At 39.0% G+C, this 20,240-nt stretch overlaps 1 protein-coding gene across 6 annotated transcripts in view; it reads left to right on the top strand.

Annotated features, from left to right (window-relative positions):
- The first annotated feature begins 7,322 nt into the window (after positions 1–7,322).
- LOC126830338 (mitoguardin) overlaps positions 7,323–20,240 on the top strand; it is a 138,479-nt gene continuing 125,561 nt past the window's right edge. For 4 of the 6 annotated variants that reach the window (XM_050560756.2, XM_050560744.2, XM_050560713.2 and 1 more), the window contains exon 1: positions 7,551–7,644. The gene's annotated coding sequence lies outside the window, so the exon portion shown is untranslated. Of the gene's footprint in view, positions 7,500–7,550; positions 7,645–20,240 lie in introns of those variants that run through there. The other 2 variants (XM_050560726.1, XM_050560721.1) reach the window with 2 other exon arrangements.

Genomic DNA, 20,240 nt, shown 5'->3' with positions numbered 1-20,240 from the left:
CAATCGCCCCTCGCTCAGGGCCAATAGGGGCTGAGTACGGATCCTTTTTCAGAGCGAAATAGGGCCGAATTAAGCCGAAAATCGAAATACGCGTGCCCGTATGCTCGCAGCATCCGTACTTTCGTGGGTATCAGCCTGAAATTCACTGGGTACCTGTCCTAGGACAATCCACAGGATTCCATAACATTCACTTTCAATTCCGGCATCTACAAGTCGAGCGGTGGCCATTTTTCCGAGATTACCGAAATGATTTCTTTTTTTTAAAAAAATCTTATAATGCTCCGATTTTTATTTCATTTCAATCGACACTGAGGTCATATTTTCCACAAACTGAGGAGGGTTGCATTTCCTTAATTTTGCAGCTAGCAGCCTGAATTTAACCTTGACCTTTCTGGGTAAAGTCTACACGGTACAAGAAAGTTTGAAAGTTTATCAACCGCAAGGTCAAAGGTCATGGACCCATGTGAAAGGTCAATAAACTGTCAATCTAGGGGTGTGACCTTTGATGTCCCGTGGGGGCCTAGGGCCGCTCAAGGGGGCCGACATCGGATGACCATGAACGTTTCAGATGACCTTGACCTACCGAGGTCATGCAGGACAAGAGGTCATGTCCAAAGGTCAAGGTCCGGTGGGCGTGGCCTCATCCGCTGGCTCGCTAGGGGCAAAAATCAAAAATGATGACTTTTGGTTGGCGATTTTAAAAAATGAACAACAAATGTTGTGTCGATCTATCAGGTAACCGAGTTCCGACCCGATCGGACGACCTTGACTCACGCCCCAAGTCTGGGTATGGAGGGACCTACACGGTCAGCCCGGATCTGTACCCACGATCTGGAGCTCGCGGTCTCTTGAATTAAATCGACCCGGGGGACGCGCGTGGTGGTATAAATTTGACCTTTAAAGGTTAGGGTCAAGGTCAATCGAGATATTTTTATCGATTTCGTCCACTTCCGGTCACCGGAAGTCAATTTTGACACCACCGGAAGTCTTTCCGGGGTCGATATAGTTCAAGAATGCCCGGCCTCGGGCCCCGCTTATGGGCCACTTCCGGTCACCGGAAGTCAATTTTGACACCACCGGAAGTCTTTCCGGGGTCGATATAGTTCAAGAATGCCCAGCCTCGGGCCCCGCTTATGGGCCCTTCTGGGCGTTTGAGGAAATCCGACCTAATCGAAAGTTAGTCGTGCACGGTGGTATACCTTTTGAACGAGTTTCTAAAAAGTAGCAATCTTTAACGATGACAAGTTATCTCCCAGGAAAGATCACACGAGGTCAAGACCCATATATGGTGACAGCCCCGTGACAGGCCTTTCGAGCCATGACCTTGACCTTGACCATGACCCATTTCCCTACAATCTACATGGTACATGAAGTTTTGGGAGTTTCTCTACCCTAAGGACAATAGGCAGATGAAAGGTCAAGGTGAAATTTGAAAGGTAAATAAATTGTCGATCCCGTGGCGTGACCTTTGATATGCCGAGAGGGGCTTGGGGCGTTCCCGAAGGCCCAACGCACCGGGTCGGACGATATTTTGCTGACCTTGAACCAAAGGTCAAGTCCCGGGGGCGTGAAAATATCCGGGGGTCCGTTGGGGTGGGGGGGCAAAAAGGCGAAATACTTTCCGGGAGAACTAGCGGGTCAAGGTCACGACTTTTGGTTGACGGTTTTGAGAAATGAGGAACAAATGTGGGGTCGCTCTATCAGATCACCAAGTCCCGGCACGATCGGACGACCTTGACCCACGCCTCTATTCCAGGATACACAAGGCCAGCCCGGGTACTGTACCACGACTTGGAGCTTGCGCCCTCTTAAACTAAATCGACCTCGGGAGAACGCGCTGTGACCTTGAGTTGACCCCCAGATGTGGGTCGTAACCTTGACTTTGATCTTGACATGACTGCCGAATGTCTGGATGGTACATGAAGTTTTAGGACTTTTTTGATTCCAAGGTCAAATTTCAGGTCAAAAGTCAAGGTCTCATTCCAAAGGTCAATGAGTTGTCCATCCAAGGTCATGACCTTTGACTTGCTGCGTGGGCCCAGGGTCCCATCAGATGCCCTGGAGTACCCGAGTAAGTAGATATTTTAGTGACCTTGACCCTTTCAGATGAACTTGACCCACCAAGGTCACGTGGGCCATGATGCTATATCGGAAGGTCAAGGTCCGGTGGTCCTGACTTTATTAGATTGGCCCTTAGGGGGCAAAACCGAAATACTTCCGGGGCGCCTATTGGGTCAAGGTCACGACTTTTGGTGGGCGATTTTAAAAAATGAAGAACAAATGTGGGGTCGGTCGATCGGGTCTCCAAGTCCCGGGCCGATGGGAAGAAACTTTTTGGGCAAAATTCCCCGAGAAAGTCAAATAGCCGTTTTTTTACTGATGTGGTCCAAGGGCAGATAACTGGCCCATCCCGAACCGCATCCGACGACCTTGAGGTCACGGCCTTCTAAACTAAATCGACCCCTGAGAGTCGCGTGGTGACCTTGTTTTGACCTTTAAAGGTCAAGGTCATGGTCGATTTAGTGGGGGTAGCCGCGAAGACTAGTTCCGCGGAACACTCGTAAAAATTAGAAAAAATAATTATTGAAATAGGACGTTTTGGGGCAACGGAGCCCCATGAGACCGCGAATTGGGGCTTAAGAGTATGGGACCTGGTTGTGGGACCGTTCTTGGCCACGGCCCCAAATTTCAGACCTCTCGAACTACCAGTTCCGGAATTGGGCCCAAAGAGGTCAAGGTCAAGGTCAAATGACAATTTTGGCTCGATTTCACCGACTTTCGGTCCCTGGGAGTAAATCTGCAGGGTATCACGTGACTCGCAAGGATCGAGTGGGGGGGGTAGTTGCAAGGCCTAGTTCGTCGGACGAACTCCGAAGAGACTCTTCGTTTGTGTCATTTTTTAATGCAAAAGTCGGGCGTTTTTCGTAAATACAGTCTTTGTATTTGACTGAGGTATCTCGAACTTTTCTAGTGATTGGACAGTCTTGTATTAGCGGAATTCGGCACCTAAAATTTCGGCTTCCTGGTCGTTTTTGGCCGATTTATAACCAAAAAACCGGTATTTGGTCTTTAGTCCTACAAAATTGTTAGGGTTACGAAAAAAGTAAATTATGGGGCCTCATGGCCTAATGGAGGTTTTGGGCCTTACTTTGGAAGTAGCCTATAATAGCATGGACACTTCGCTAACAAATGCATATATTTCATAGGGCACTTGCCATTTGAAGGCTAAATAGGTCCCCCCAAATCGATATTACTATTATTTAAGGATCTGGACCAGGTAGCGACTTGATATTTGGTGACATGTTAGACGCCATAGAACTCAGGTGTGTCTGTTAATTTCGAGCTTGTGGCGTGATTTCCGGCTGCGATATCGACCAAAACTGACTAAAATGGGACTAAAAGTCAATAATTTTGGTCACTCCCGGTTAACCGCAATCCCGTCCACAATCACGTGCCCTAACCCTATTTACATCTCGTGACCTATCGTTATTAACTTTTAGCCTTTATCCGCCAAATAATGGTCCGCGAAAGATAACTCACAATACCCAGTGATTACGTTTCTAGTGTAAGGAAAGATTTGTAATATAAGAATCTTCAATGAAAAAAATGGAATTAAACAGTTAGAAGGTTTAATGGATCCATGTGATTTAAAGCGTCGACACATGGATCCAAAATTTTCACAGTCTACAACAGAATATAATACAGAACAGCTGTATTCATCCGCAAAAAAAATAGTACCTAAAATTCATGTACATTATATAGGTTTAAACGTCAAATGAGGTCAAATGAATAGAGACGTCTTTAATATATACTAAATATTCGTATCATCCCAAATCGACAATAAAACAGTGAGAAAAAGGAAAATCTAAGTAATGGCAATCTAATTAACATCAAATTTACGACATAATCGATTCTTCAATGTTTTGATGGTGATCATGAAGAAAATACATCTGTTCTCAGGAATCCGATAAGATTTTCAAAAAAAAAGATCACTAGAATTATAGATTGTTATTCCACAAAGTCGAAAGGTATGTTAGATTTTTCATTCAGTCAAGTTAGAGCGAGTTTATTGCCGTCCTTTGAGCTCCAAACCCGATAGAAATGAAGGCGGAAGTGGCCATAATAGTTTTAGAGATCACTACGTGATGGCGCTCCTGCGTCGCGACAAACGGGGCCGATTTGTCGAGTGAGAAAGACGAGATAGTCCAGTCCCTTGTTAAGTGATCGGCCGTTGTTATCTACTAGTATACGATATTATGGATTGGTAGTGGGATTGGTAGTGTCTTCGTTGTGGGATTAGTGTTTAGGTGCCAGGCCCGTCTTATATCGTGACCTCCCCTTACTCCACAATCCCACTCTATGGGTTTGGTATCTGTTTCTTTTGCGGAATAGGCCTAGTGTTTAGGTCCCGAGTCCGTCTGACCGTAACTCCCCTTACTCCACTATCCTGCTAGCTTGAAGTTGGTAGATGCCATCTTTGTGGGATTTGTGTTTAGGTGCCAGGCCCGTCTTATCGTGACCTCCATGGCCGCAGATCTTATTAAATTTTAGGGGGGACGGAGGTGGTGGGCGGAGCCCGACACACGACTCGCGCCGCAGTCCGTCTGACCGTAACTCCCCTTACTCCACTATCCTGCTAGCTTGAAGTTGGTAGATACCATCTTTGTGGGATTTGTGTTTAGGTGCCAGGCCCGTCTTATCGTGACCTCTATGGCCGCAGATCTTATTAAATTTTAGGGGGGACGGAGGTGGCGGGCGGAGCCCGACACACGACTCGCGCCGCAGTCGCGAACCATTCAGCGGGGGGTCTAGGTGTCCTCCCCCAGAAAATTTTGAAAGCAGGATGCCTGAAAACGCTATCTGGACCATTTCTGAGCATTCTGCAGAGATGAACGTACCGAGAATAAATTGTCGTTTTTGAGCGAGAATAATCAATAACTACACAAATAAGGGATGAGGAATATTCTTTATTTCATCATAATGAATAATTTCAGCCGACAGTATATACGAATACGAATACGGTAAAAAGTAGTTATGAGGGCTTAGAGTACAGGCGGACTGGTTATACATGTATTACAAAAGTTAAAAATATTTATTATTAAACTTTAAAAATATAAACAGTAAACCACAGATGATATGGACTGATTAATCAAAGAAGTCCTCGCAATATAGGGATATAGGTAGGCTACTAAATTGCTGGTCACGGATGAAAATGTGATGAATAATTTCTCAAGTGGCCAGCTCTGAGCATAAACTGCTGAGGTCATGAAGAGATCATTGTCAGATCTGGGTTACATCAAAGACCAGGCATTTTTGAAATAAGGGGAAATATCCTCAGCCTGAAAATAGGACTCAAGTTTTGGGAGACGCTGACAGAGAACGGCGGGCGAAGGCATACGCCACGTGCGCTATGTAGGCGCGCAATTAGCGGGGGTCTTGGTGCCTTCCCCGGAAGATTTTTTAAAATTAGGATGACTCAAAATGCTATCTGAGACCATTTCTGGGCATTGTACATCGGCATGTTCGGAAGGAAATTATTTGAAATATAGGCTACATTTCCCGGGCTGAAAATAAGACTTTTGAAATTTTATTGATGCATTTTTCTGGGGGGGGGGGGGATCTGCGGCCTTGGTGACCTCCCCTTACTCCCCTATCCCACTCTGTAGGTTTGATGTCTATTTTTTGACGGAATAGTGTTTAGATGCCGAGTCCGTCTGATCGTGACTCTCCCTTACTCCACTATCCTGCCAGTTTGGAATAAATCCCCTATGTAGTTTAGTGTTTAGATGTCGGGCCCGTCTAACCGTGACTCCCTCTTACTTCACTATTCTACTTAGTCCAACTGTGTCCATTAGGGCGTGGATTTGTTCGAAGATTTGCAGTTTCAGATCTGGTCTCGGGAAGAGTAGGTTCTTAGTGTTGAATGGTATGTTGTTGGTCTCCATTGTTCTCACTAGTTCCCTTCTCTCCTCCTTGTATAGCTATGGTTGGTGGTACATTCTTCTCCACATTCACAGATGATGACTTGGTGTTTGTAGTCTCGCAGCCGCTCTTTCACCCATAGCTTCGATATAAGTCTACAAATATCTCTTCTAGGGTGATTGAGTGTTGTCTTTGTGTAGATCTTGTCATCCAGCCAGAATCTGTATGTGTCAAGTTCAAAGTGATTTAATTCCCAGATTGAATTGACCTGTCTTTTGACCATACTGTAGATTTCGGTGGTGCTGTAGTCTATGGTGCGGAGTGGTGTTGTGTCCTTGAGACCTTCATTGGCTAGTCGATCTGCCTCCTCGTTTCCTCTAATGTTGACATGTGATGGAATCCACACAAGTTCTACTTTGCTTCCCTTCTCTAAAACCCTCTGGTACAGCTGCCTGATTTCCAAAATGACTTCTGGTCTTGAGTCCGAGTTGTCATTTTGGATTGAAATCAGACTGCTCAGAGAGTCGCTTGGAATGACGAACTTACTAGTCTTTTGATGGGAAATCCATGATATAGCGTCACGAATGGCCACAAGCTCTGCAGTGTACACCGAACAGTTATTGGGCAGTTTCCTGCTTATTCCCTGTTCCCCGTTTGGCAGGTATATTCCAAACGAGCTGGTGCCCCTTTCAGGATTGCGTGAGCCATCCGTGTACACATGGTCCCAGTCATCAGACGGCCAGTTGTCTTCCAGGTGTTCTAGAGACAAAGCACGTGCAGCAGTGGGGTTGTTTTTCTTGTCAGTTTTCTGTAGTAGATCTAGATTAACCGGCGGTATAGGGAGCGTCCAAGGGGCGATCGCTGGGGGGTCGTGTTCATTTATCACGAGCTCCCCCAGTTGCAGACATAGGAGAGCCGAAGCTGATTCCTGTTTTTTAGAATATGATTTTGCAATCTTTCCATTTGGCCTTAGGCCATGGATTTGGTTTAGAGGGAAGTTCTTCCCTTTATTTAATATAAAACATATCGTTTGGTAGATGATCTCGTCTGCTTCTGGATTGGTAGATATCATCGTTTGGGGTTAGTGTTTAGGTGCCAGGCCCGTCTTATCGTTGCCTCCCCTTACTCCACTATCCCACTCTCTGGGTTTGGTATCAGTTTTATTTGCGGAATAGTGTTTAGGTGCCGAGTTCGTCTGACCGTAACTCCCCCTTACTCCACTATCCTGCTAGTTTAGTAGATGTTATCTTTGTGGGGTTTGTGTTTAGGTGCCAGGCCCGTCTTATCGTGACCTCCCCTTACTCCACTATCCCACTCTGTAGGTTTGGTGTCTGTTTTTGGTGGAATAGTGTTTAGATGCCGAGTCCGTCTGATCGTGACTCCCCCTTACTCCACTATCCTGCCAGTTTGGTAATCCCCTATGTAGTTTAGTGTTTCGATGCCGAGCCCGTCTAACCGTGGCCCCCTCTTACTTCACTATTCTACTTAGTCCAACTGTGTCATTAAGGCGTGGATTTGTTCGAAGATTTGCAGTTTCAGATCTGGTCTCGGGAAGAGTAAGTTGTTAGTGTTGAATGGTATGTTAGTAAATTTCGTTTCATCTTATATGGCCGAGTTCTTAAATTTGTGCGTTACCCTTTCAATGATGTCCGCCAAATCGGTTAGAAGACGGAGACGTATTTTTTAACAGCGTGTTGTGTCGCTCATACTGACTCTAGCGAGGTAAGCAAGGTCTTATTTTCTCACTAAGATGTTCAGTTATATTGTTCAGGCGTTCACAGGGACTGACAGGCGAGCGTTTAGCAGTAAAAAGTTGCCCAGTAAAATTGACTGGGAAGCCATTGGAATTTCGACAAGGATTTAATAAGACTCTAAGAGAGTCCCTGAACGTAGAGGCCGAGTGTAATGATGAGATGAACTATTGTTGATGTGCTGTCCTTGACTAAATGTTTTTGTTTTTTGTAACAAATTCGCTTAAATTTGAATGCACATATCAGGGTTTTTTTTGTAGGTAATGTAATGTATTTAAAAAGTTCTGATTTTATTTTTAATAAATTCACAAGGATAAGGATATGGAAATTCACAAAATTTTGGCTAGAATAGGCTAATTTCCTTGATTTGAGACAGTCACTGCATTCATATGATTTGCCTTAATGATGATACAAACTGGGTGATTTCATGACATATTCAAACTAATTAATCAATCACAATTTTGCTTCAAATCTGTCTCAAAACATTGTAGGCTATTCGCAAGGGAATACCCCTGCTATAAAAATGAATATATATAATTAAAAGAGGTCATGTTTGTGTCCCGTGTGTGACTTGGCTGACGCGGTACTTAGCAACGGGTGTGAAGCCAGAGGAGAATTCATTGCATATACAAGACGATGTTAACAGAACACAGTTTTTATGTCTTTGATCACTGTCCATTTATTATAAATATCGAAGCCTAATTAAATTCACTAATCCGTTCAATTTTTCGCTAATCACCTTGTATTGTATATATTTTATTTTGTATAACATGTAAATGTCTGCGACATCACTTAGGTGGAAGCGAACGTTAAATAAAGCTATTTCACACATTGATAATCTGCCTAATCCTACTCGGTATTCACCATATGGATCACTGCGTTAGATTATTCGTTTTAATGAATTTTGTGACTGTCAGTTTACTTGTATAAAAGTTAGGGTGACCCGTGTACTCTACAGAAAGTTGGTCTCGACACGGCTAATGTGCACGCTTCAATGGTTGTATCTCGAACTATGATAATAGTCAGCGGTGGAGTGTATGACACTATAAATAGCCATGATGGCACGTGCAATTCTCTACAAATCTATCAACTATTACAACCGTAAAAAATCTATTGTTGACGATTTTGAATAGCAGTAAAATTTAGCTTCTTGGTTATTACAGCAGCTTTAGAAATTACGTTCGTTTTATTTTTTAAATTGCTTTATCATTAACTGTACCGTTAAGAGCGGCATCTTTTGGTTTAGTACAAATAATATCTCTGAATCACATTCATTAGCAGGAACATGATACTAGCAGTAGTTTCATTTTACTTTTACAAGTTTCTTAAAACAATTGTTGAGTTGGCTAACGTGCGTATTTCTAAATTAAATTTCTTGTTCCAGCTTTCTGTTATGTTTCGTAAAAAGGTAGTCTTGATTATCCCGACCTGTCAATCAGACGTAGAATGGTTGGTAGGCCCTAGACTGGTTAAGCGACACTAATTTCAAAACAATGGCACATAACTTATCTTTTACTCAAAAGTGTCTGGATGTTATGGCCGACGCTTGGAACCAGTTTCAGTCTATTATTTATAGACGATTAAATGGTCATAGCTTATTAAGTACAACATGATCGTTTATTTAGTGACTATAATTGTGTGAAACTGATTTAAGGCTTGGTATATATATAAATATTGTGGCGTAATTGTCGAGATATTTGGAGATATTAATTATGGTGGGTCACCCTATAAAAGTACGAGCAAGGTGATGCGAAAAGAAAAGTATGATCGCACAGACAGTTGATTACCTCAAAGGAAGAAGATTCTATTTTTTTATTGCTAGCATGCAACTGCTCGAAACAACAATAAATTTCATCAAAATCTGCAAAGGGTATATTTATGTGGAGTTGCATACAATAATATATTTTAGTGGGAACTGACCAATTTTTTGCTGCATCACTGTTCCAATGTGTAATAATATCAATCGTTATATACTGAGCGCCATGGAAAACACATCACTTAGTTTTTCGTATAACAAAATGGACTGTAAACATATCTTATTTATTTTGCTTCTTATTGTGAACAATATTCAAATGGGAACACGTCAATAACAACACATTTGTACACTTATGGATGTTTAATCTGTAATCAACGGTACAAAGTCAGAGGGGTCAAAACCAAAAGTACGACACAGATGTCAGTAGCGCATGTGTCCTCCACGGGCTCTTACGCACGCTGTGCAGGGATGTCGCATAGAATTAACCAATGTTTGAAAGAAGGCCTGGGGCAAATTGTTCCATTCTTGGACAAGAGCAGCTTATAAAGCAGCAATGGTGTGCATCTGTGGTCTCCGATACAGACGGCGTCCAATCTCATCCCAGACATGTTCTATCGGTGCCATATCCTGAGACATGGCTGGCCAGTCGAAGACATTGATGTTGTTAGCAGCTAGGTGGTCCATACTAAAACGGGCGTGCATTATCCTGTTGGAAGTGCTGAAGTTGTGGGTGCGCTCGAAACATCGGAACAACAGTTGGTTGCAAGACATCATGTGTAGGGCAGGCACTTCCCCCACCCCATCGATTCGTTTCGAAGACACAGCAGTTTGCATGACGTTTCCCAAGACACACGTTGACGGCCATCAGCGTGATAAAGATGAAAGCGACTCTCATCACTGAAGAGCACACTTTGCCAGTCTACTCTTCTCCAGGTCTGGTGCCATTGAGCCCACATTAAACGCCGCTGACGTTGATGATCCCTGAGGATAGCTCCAACATAAGGTCGTCATGCAGGGAGTCCTACTTCTCTTAGACGACGTCTTACGGTGTTGGCACTTACTGGTCATTGTCTTCTGACGACTGCTGAACCTGTTCGAGTCGCTGGGCGGAATCTGTTTCGCAGATGAGTGACCTGGATGTAGCGGTCTTAAGCCTGGGTTGTAACGCGTTGTGGACCAGGACATTGACGGTCACATGTTGATCCAGTAACTCGAACACGTTCCACCAACCTTACAATAGTGGACTGATGACAATTGAAGTGTCTGGCAATAGCACGTGTAAACATGCCAGCCCGGGACATTCCCATGGCTCGATTCCTTCACACGCCCAACAACAAATTACGACTATTTTTTTTTAAACCTTTTTCCTTCATTTTTTGAATACTTCCGGTATGGAGATTATTGTCGGGATAGTTTTAATAACCTGATTGGCTTATCAAAAAGCCACAGGGCTATGTAATGATATATTACATTGTCTGATAAGATAAAATGTCCCTGGGAAATCCATGTTCAATAGTGCCAAAAATGCAAAAATTATATTTAAATATTTCAATACATATTAAACATCGTTAGAATCGTAATTAGGTCAGCTATCTGAATCTGTAACTTTTTTGTAAAAATTTGTTTAAATAATAAAGTAATAGAGCATTTTCCAAAATTTCACGATTTTTCAACTTTTTTCGATTTTCAGTACGTTATTTTACCTATTCCAGATATTTCAATGTCTTATTGGATGGATTCATGCACAAGACTCCCGGAGGGACTCTCGATAGGTAAAGTTTCAGAAAAATCCTTTGAGCAGTTTTCGAGATACAGGCGTCCAAAAACGCTCCAAATGAGAAAATACTTGATTTTCAGCATGTCATATTTTGCTGCCCTCTCATAGGATTCGTGTGGAATTGGTATCATATAATAGTCAAATATCCGAGCTTTAATCCGTTGATATCGGGTGGAGAAATCACGTTTTTCCCAAAAGGACCCATTTTTTGCGTTTTCTTCAAAATATCGCTCAATTTTTCGACCACTTCCGGTTTAAGGATCCTTGTCGAAATATCAGTTGGACTTGGACAATAACTTCATGTTCCACAAGTTTCAGAAACGTCGATTCGGCCGTAAAACGAAACTCGGGCTCACAAAATGGGCAGAAAATTCGAAAAAAAAACGAAAAATAAAGGGTGATAACTCTGAATGAAAGTTTTATTACTGGAATCAGATTGCCTTCAAGTACCCAAAAATGTAGGTCAAATTTGAAAATTTTGAAAAATAACAAAAATTGTCTCTTAAACAACATTTTTCATTTTTCGAACGCTAGAAGTCAGCGACGAAGTTTCGAAATTTCGAAATATTCAACTGCTATCATCCGTGAAAAGACTCTGGGTTTCTGAAAATGTCATTTGTATGAAAATAGGTACAGAATTGACGAAGCTACGGCCGTTTTTTAATTTTTATGCACCGCACGAAATTCGGCTAGTCCGGTCTGCGCAGAAGTTTCAAAAATACTTTATCAAGTAGCCACCACATGGTTTCCCTATAGAAAATTGAACCCCAGATCGATATCTGTTTTCGATCATGGAGAAATAGGCTCCCGCGGTAAATAATAATAATAATAATAACTAGACCTGCAAGCAGCACTGAACCGGCTTTCGGGAATCACACAGGAAGTGTGTCATACAATAGCCCATTTATCGAGCTACCAAACGACACTTTAGATGTTTTGATCCGGTCACACCCGACGGTGAAATCCCGATTGTTGCAAGAGCACCGATATTTTTAGTCTTTTTTTTAAAGAAAAATATCAAATATTTTTTTGACTACTTCCTATTTACGGATCATTATCGGGATAGATTTAACAAGTGGTGTGGGAACTTAACGTCCTGTACCAAAAGTTTCAGAAAGATCCATTGGACAGTTTTACCTCCCTTATACCACTAGAAGCAGATTTACAGATATAACAATTTTTCGGCCTTTTTCAAAGATTGTGACCCTTTTTGACCATTTATACAATATTGAGGCTTTTAAATTTGGATTCATACCATAGACCACTGTTAGGACTCTAACTCTAAGTAACAGAAGTTTAAGAAAGGAAATAAGAGAAGTTTTCGAGATAAAAGCGTCTGAATAGGCTCCAAAAAGGAAAATAATAGATTTTCAGCGTTTCATTATATATTGCCTAACCCGCGAATTTTTACCATTTAGATGTCATACGATCGTCCATTGTTCGGGCTCTCCAATGACTCTTTAGTTGTTATGATTCGGTGAAATATTACGTAGTAATAACTTTTTTCGCAAGATCACCATTTTTTTTCCTTTTTATGTTTTTTTTTTTCTCTCAAAATATCGGATATTTTTTCGACTACTTCCGGTTTTTGGACCATTGTCGGGATAGTTTTAACAAGTTGTTTGGTTACCTAACCTTCTGTACAAAAATTTTCAGAAAAATCCATTCAGCTGTTTTCCAAAGAAAGAAAAATTGAAGAGCATTTTCAGTAATTTAAGGATTTTTCAACTTTTTTCCAAGATTGAGGCTCTTTTTGGACCACTTATGTTATTTCAATGCTTTTATTTTTTGACTCTCGCCATAGTCCACCGATAGGACTCTGAGTAAAAGAAGTTTAAGAAAAATCGTTATTTCTAGCCATCTAAATTGTATCATTCAGATGTCATATGATAGTTCATTAATGGGGCTATCCAGCGATACTTTAGTTTTTTTGGCCTGCTATTATCTGATGGAGAAATCAAGTTTTTCGCAAGAGCGCTATTTTTTTAAACGTTTTTTCTTCATTTTTTGCATACTTCCGGTATGGAGATTATTGTCGGGATAGTTTTAATAACCGGATTGGCTTATCAAATAGCCACAGGGCTATGTAATGATATATTACATTGTCTGATCAGATAAAATGCCCCTGGGAAATCCTATGTTCAGTGGTGCCAAAAATGCAAAAATGTCAATATATCGAAAATTAAATTTAAATATTTCAATACATATTATACATCGTTAGAATCGTAATTACGTGAGCTATCAGAATATGTAACTTTTTTGTAAAAATTTGTTTAAATAATAAAGTAATGGAGCATTTTCCAAAATTTCACGATTTTTCCACTTTTTTCGATTTTCAGTACGTTATTTTACCTATTCCAGAAATTTCAATGTCTTATTGGATGGATTCATGCACAAGACTACCAGAGGGACTCTGGATAGGGAAAGTTTAAAAAAAATCCTTGGAGCAGTTTTCGAGATACAGGCGTCCAAAAACGCTCCAAATCAGAAAATACCTGATTTTCAGCATGTCATATTTTGCTGCCCTCTCATGGGAATAGGATCCGTGTGAAATCGGTATCATATGACAGTCGAATCCCCGGGCCACCCAACAATACCTTAATTTCTTTAATCCGTTGATATCGGGTGGAGAATTCACGTTTTTCCCAAAAGCACCCATTTTTTGCGTTTTCTTCAAAATATCGGACAATTTTTCGACCACTTCCGGTTTAAGGATCCTTGTCAAAATAGCTTTATCAGTTGGATTTTGACTATAACTTCATGTTCCAGAAGTTTCAGAAAAGTCGATTCGGTCGTAAAACGAAACTCGGGCTCACAAAATGGGCAGAAAATTCGAAAAAAATCGAAAAATAAAGTAATAGAGCATTTTGCAAAATTTCACGATTTTTCGACTTCTTTCGATTTTCAGTCCCTTTTTTATCGTATTCCAGACATTTCAAAGTCTTATTGAATGGCATAATTCACAAGACTATCGATTGGACTCTCGATAGAGAAAGTTAAAAAAAAAAGTTGCGGTTAAGATTTCGAGATACAGGCGTCCAAAAACGCCCCAAATCAGAAAATACTTGATTTTCAGCTTGTCATATTTTGCTGCTTGGTCATAATATCCGTATAAATTGGGCATCATACGACAGTCCATTCCTCGGGCCACTCAACGAAAGCTTAATTCGTTTAATCCATTGATATTGGACGGAGAAATCGAGTTTTTCCCCAAAACACCCATTTTTTAAAAAAAAATTTCCGAAATATCTGACATTATTTCGACTACTTCCGGTTTCCGGACCGTTGTTGAAATTGCTTTATCCAGCGGTCTGACTATATAGCTTTATGTTCCAGGACTTTCAGTAATATCGATTTATCCTTTCCCCAAAATATAAGGGTTGGGAAATGGGCAGAAAATTCGAAAAAAATTGAAAAATAAATGGCGATAACTCGGAATGAAACTTATATTTCTAGAATGGGATGGTCTTCAGGTATCCAAAAATGTAGGTCAAATTTGAAAATTTGAAAAATAACAAAAATTGTCTGTTAAACAAAATTTTTCATTTTTCGAACGCTAGAAGTCAGCAACGAAGTTTCGAAATTTCGAAATTTTCAACTGCTATCGTCCGACAAAAGACTCAGGGTTTCTGAAAATTGACGAAGCTACGGCCGTTTTTTAATTTTTTGGCACCGCACGAAATTCGGCCACTTCCGGTCTGCGCAGAAGTTTCAAAAATAGTTTATCAAGTAGCCACAACATGGTTTCCCAATAGAAAATTAGGTCCCATATCGGTATCTGTTACAGGCACTGAGAAATAGGCTCCAGCGAAAAAAAAAAAAATAATAAAAACTAGACCTGCAAGCAGCACTGAACCGGCTTTCAGGAATCAGACAGGATGTGCGTCATACAATAGCCCATTTATCGAGCTACCAAACGATACTTTAGATGTTTTGATCCGGTCACACCCGACGGTGAAATCCCGATTGTTGCAAGAGCACCGATTTTTTTTACTGTCCCTTTTTTTTTTAAATATCGAATATTTATTTGACTACTTCCTGTTTACGGATCATTATCGGGATATATTTAACAAGTGGTATGGGAACTTAATTTCCTGTACCAGAAGTTTCAGAAAGATCCATTGGACAGTTTTAGCTCCCTTATACCATTAGAAGCAGATTTACAGATATAACGATTCTTCGACTTCTTTTCAAAGATTGTGGCCCTTTTGGACCATTTATACTATATTGAGGCTTTTAAATTTGGATTCACACCATAGACCACCGTTAGGACTCTAAGTAACAGTAGTTTAAGAAAGGAAATAAGAGAAGTTTTCGAAATAAAAGCGTCTGAATAGGCTCCAAAAAGGAAAATAATAGATTTTCAGCGTTCCATTATATATTGCGTAACCCGCGAATTTTTACCATTTAGATGTCACAAGATCGTCCATTGTTCGAACTATCCAATGACACTTTAGTTGTTTTGATTCGGTGAAATCTGGCATAGTAATCACTTTTTTCGCAAGATCTCCATTTTTTTAATTTTTACGGTTTTTTTTCTCAAAATATCCGAAATTTTTTCGACTACTTCCGTTTTTTTTATCATTGTCGGGATAGCTTTAACAAGTTGTTTGGTTACCTTACCTTCTGTACAAGAAGTTTCAGAATAATCCATTCAGTTGTTTTCCAAAGAAAGAAAGTCATTTTCAGTAATCTAAGGATTTTTCAACTTTTTTCCAAGATTGAGGCTCTTTTTGGACAACTTATGTTATTTCAATGCTTTTATTGTTGGACTCACGCCATAGCCCACCCATAGGACTCTGCGTTAAAAAAGTTTCAGAAAAATCGGAGTAGTCGTTTTCGAGAAAAAGACGTCTAAAAAGGCTCCAAAAACGGAAAATACTAGATTTTCGGCGTACCACAATTTATTTTCTAACCATCGAAATCGTACCATTGAGATGCCATATAATAGTCCAATAATGGGACTATGCAAAGACACCATACTTCTTTTGATCCGGTAATATCTGACCGTGAAATGCAGCTTTTCGCAAGAGCGTCAATTTTTTAACTTTTTTTTTCATTTTATTTTTCATTTTTTGAATACTTCCGGTATGGAGATTATTGTCGGAATAGTTTTAATAACCAGTTTGGGCAATTAAATTGCGGCAGGGCTCTGTAATGATATATTACATTATCTGATCAGATAAAATGACCCTGAGAAATCCTATGTTCAAAGGTGCCAAAAATGCAAAAATGTCAAAATATCGAAAATTAAATTTCAATAACTCAGTACATATTATACATCGTTAGAATCGTAATTAGTTCAGCTATCCGAATCTGTAATCTTTTTGTAAAAATTTGTTTAAATAATAAAGTAATAGGGCATTTTGCAAAATTTCACGATTTTTCGACTTTCAGTCCCTTTTTTTATCGTATTCCAGACATTTCAAAGTCTTATTGGATGGCATAATTCACAAGACTATCGAATGGACTCTCGATAGAGAAAGTTAAAAAAAAAAGTTGCGGTTAAGATTTCGATATACAGGCATTCAAAAACGCCCAAAATCAGAAAATACTTGATTTTCAGCTTGTCACATTTTGCTGCTTGGTCATAGTATCCGTATAAATTGGGCATCATACGACAGTCCATTCCTCAACTACTCAACGAAAGCTTAATGCCATTTACGATTTCATACAAGTAATTTAAGATTTTCATTATCACCGGAAGTAACGTCATTTTGGCAAAAACTGTATTTTTAGCCTTCAAAACAGATATTTTATTCAAATGAATCAGATTTGTAATGTTTTTAAAATCATGATATTTGATTCCAATCAACAAATAGAATGAACTCATTCGATCATACAGATACCTCAAAATGGTTTCTAACTTGTACGGTTGCAGAGAAATAGGCGATTTTCTACAAGTCATTTTTCAAGGTTTTTGGTCTATAAAGGTGGCAATTATTATAGGATTTACATAAAATTTTCACCATGTGATGATGCTATTTCTGATTTCATAAACCAATTTAACATTTTCATTATCACCGGAAGTAATGTAATTTTGACAGGATCACTGACATGTAGCAAATGAATTGATTGCTGGATTTGGTTGTTTCTGCGTCCATTTTATTTCATGTGTGCAATGCTTATGTGGAAACCTGTTTAACGGTTTCATTGGTACCGGAAGTGACATAAGTTCAAGGGTAACGTGGCACCGGTGAAACCCGTCATTACTGCTTCGCAGTTCTAGTTGTTGATTGGAATCAAATATCATAATTTTAAAAACATTACAAATCAGACTCATTTGAATAAAATATCTGTTTTGAAGGCTAAAAATACAGTTTTTGCCAAAATGACGTTACTTCCGGTGATAATGAAAATCTTAAATTACTTGTATGAAATCGTAAATGGCATTAGGTATCACATAGTGAAAATTTCATGAAAATCGAATAATAATTGACAACCTTGAAAAGTGACCTGTTGAAACTTGCCTATTTCTCTGCAACTATATGATCGTACGGGTTCATTCTATTAGTTGATTAGAATCAAATATCAAAATTTTAAACAAACAACAAATACGACTCATTTCAATAAATTATTTGTTTCTCAGGCTATAAATACAGTTTTTACCCAAATTTCGTCATTTCCGATGACATGGAAAATGTTAAATTGAGTTCAACTAGTCACAATTGACATTACGCATCAAATGGTGTCACTTTTATTATGAAAATCCAATAATAATTGACTCTTTTACAGACACAATAGCGTAAAGAGTGACTCATGCAAAATTGACCATTTCTCGGCAACTGCTCATATTACAAACTAATTTTGAGATAGATTCTCTTCGTATGGATTAATGCTACAAGTTTATGAAAGTTGCGAAGAAATATTTTAAAATATGAAAAGCCTGAAGGGGTTGTAAATAGCTCATTTTTTCACCTTTTTTCACCTTTAAATCAAAATGACCCGAAAACGAAATCGAAATTAAACTAGAACTGCGATGCAGTAATGACGGGTTTCACCGGTGCCACGTTACCCTAAACATATGTCACTTCCGGTACCAATGAAACCATTAAAGAGGTTTCCACCTCATCATTGCACACATCAAATAAAATGGACGCCGAATCAACCAAATCCAGCAATATCAATTCATTTTATATATTTGTTACATGTAAGTGTACAGTACTTCCGGTGATAATGAAAATATTCAATTAGTTTTATGAAATCAGAAATGGCATAAGGCATCACATGGTGAAAATTTTATGTAAATCGAATAATAATTGCCACTTTTATAGACCAAAAACCTTAAAAAGTGACTTGTAGAAAACCGTCAATTCCTCTGCAACCATACAAGTTAGAAACCATTTTCTGGAATCTGTATGATCGTATGGGTTTATTCTATTTGTTGATTGGAATCAAATATCATAATTTTAAAAACATAACAACTCAGACTCATTTGAATAAAATATCTGTTTTGAAAGCTAAAAATGCAGTTTTTGCCAAAATGACGTTACTTCCGGTGATAATGAAAATCTTAAATTACTTGTATGAAATCGTAAATGGCATTAGGTATCACATACTGAAAATTTCATGAAAATCGAATAATAATTGACACTTTTATGGACAAAAAACCTTGAAAAGTGACCTGTTGAAAATTACCTATTTCTCTACAACTGAACAAGTTAGAAACCATTTTGTGATACCTGTATGATCGTATGGGTTCATTCTATTAGTTGATTAGAATCAAATATCAAAATATTAAACAAACAACAAATACGACTCATTTCAATAAATTATTTGTTTCTAAGGCTATAAATACAGTTTTTACCCAAATTTCGTCATTTCCGGTGACATGGAAAATGTTAAATTGAGTTGAACTAGTCACAATTGACATTATGCATCAAATGGTGTCACTTTTATGAAAATCCAATAATAATTGACTCTTTTACAGACACAATAGCGTAAAGAGTGACTCATGCAAAATTGACCATTTCTCGGCAACTGCTCATATTACAAACTAATTTTGAGATAGATTCTCTTCGTATGGATTAATGCTACAAGTTTATGAAAGTTGCGAAGAAATATTTTAAAATATGAAAAGCCTGAATGGGTTGTAAATAGCTCATTTTTTCACCTTTTTTCACCTTTAAATCAAAATGACCCGAAAACGAAATCAAAATTAAAAAAACTGAGCCCGATGTTTTTTGCGCCTTTACAGGGCACACACTTTCAGTCATACCAGATTTGAAAAAAATAATATTTGCTTTCAAAAAGTGGTACCGAACTGTCAAAATTGTAGTTTTTGCTAAATTTACGTCACTTCCGTTGCCGAAAGGTAACTTTACCGGTAACAAAAAAAATGACATTTTGGATTACGGAGCATATGAACTTTGTTTTATACAAATCGAGCAATAAATAATTAATCCAGGACTGAAAAACTGAATTAGCCAATGGGGGTCAAGGAAATTTACGATGACAAAAAATGGTGCCATTTTTGGTCAAATCAGATGACTCTTTAACCCTGGGTAAAATACCACATTAAAATATTCATGAATAAAAAAGTTTTTTGTAAAAATTTAAATTTTCAAAATTTGGCGCCTAATATCTCCGACGATTCGTGGAAAATCAAAAATCTAAAGAACCGTGGCTATGTGCCTTGTCTCTGGCTATGTCAAAATGTATCCAATGTTAAAATCCGACGATTATTGTTAATATTACGGCAATATTTCAAAAATCGACAAATTCGACGATTTCGGACATTTCGCATTGTCGCAGAACGTTCGAAATAGCTTTAATCTCTAAGTCACACCCACTTTTCCAGTAAAACCGAAGACATCGAATCAATCCGACAAGTAGTTTCTGAGATACAATCAAATTGGAAAAAAAAAAATAATAATAATAATAAGAACTAGATCTGCTAAGCAGATATTAAAGCTTTCATATTCACAGTCACTGTCACATGTCATAGAAATAATATGAACAGAAAAAAAAAATCATTATAATGAGTAAAAATTTGGTGAAGTTAATTCGATTTTTCACTGGTAAATAATTAAAT

This window comes from Patella vulgata, chromosome 1 (genome assembly GCF_932274485.2).
Source record: "Patella vulgata chromosome 1, xgPatVulg1.2, whole genome shotgun sequence".
In the NCBI taxonomy this organism is placed as follows: Eukaryota; Metazoa; Mollusca; class Gastropoda; family Patellidae; genus Patella; species Patella vulgata.
This window is presented reverse-complemented; position numbering and strand designations above follow the sequence as displayed.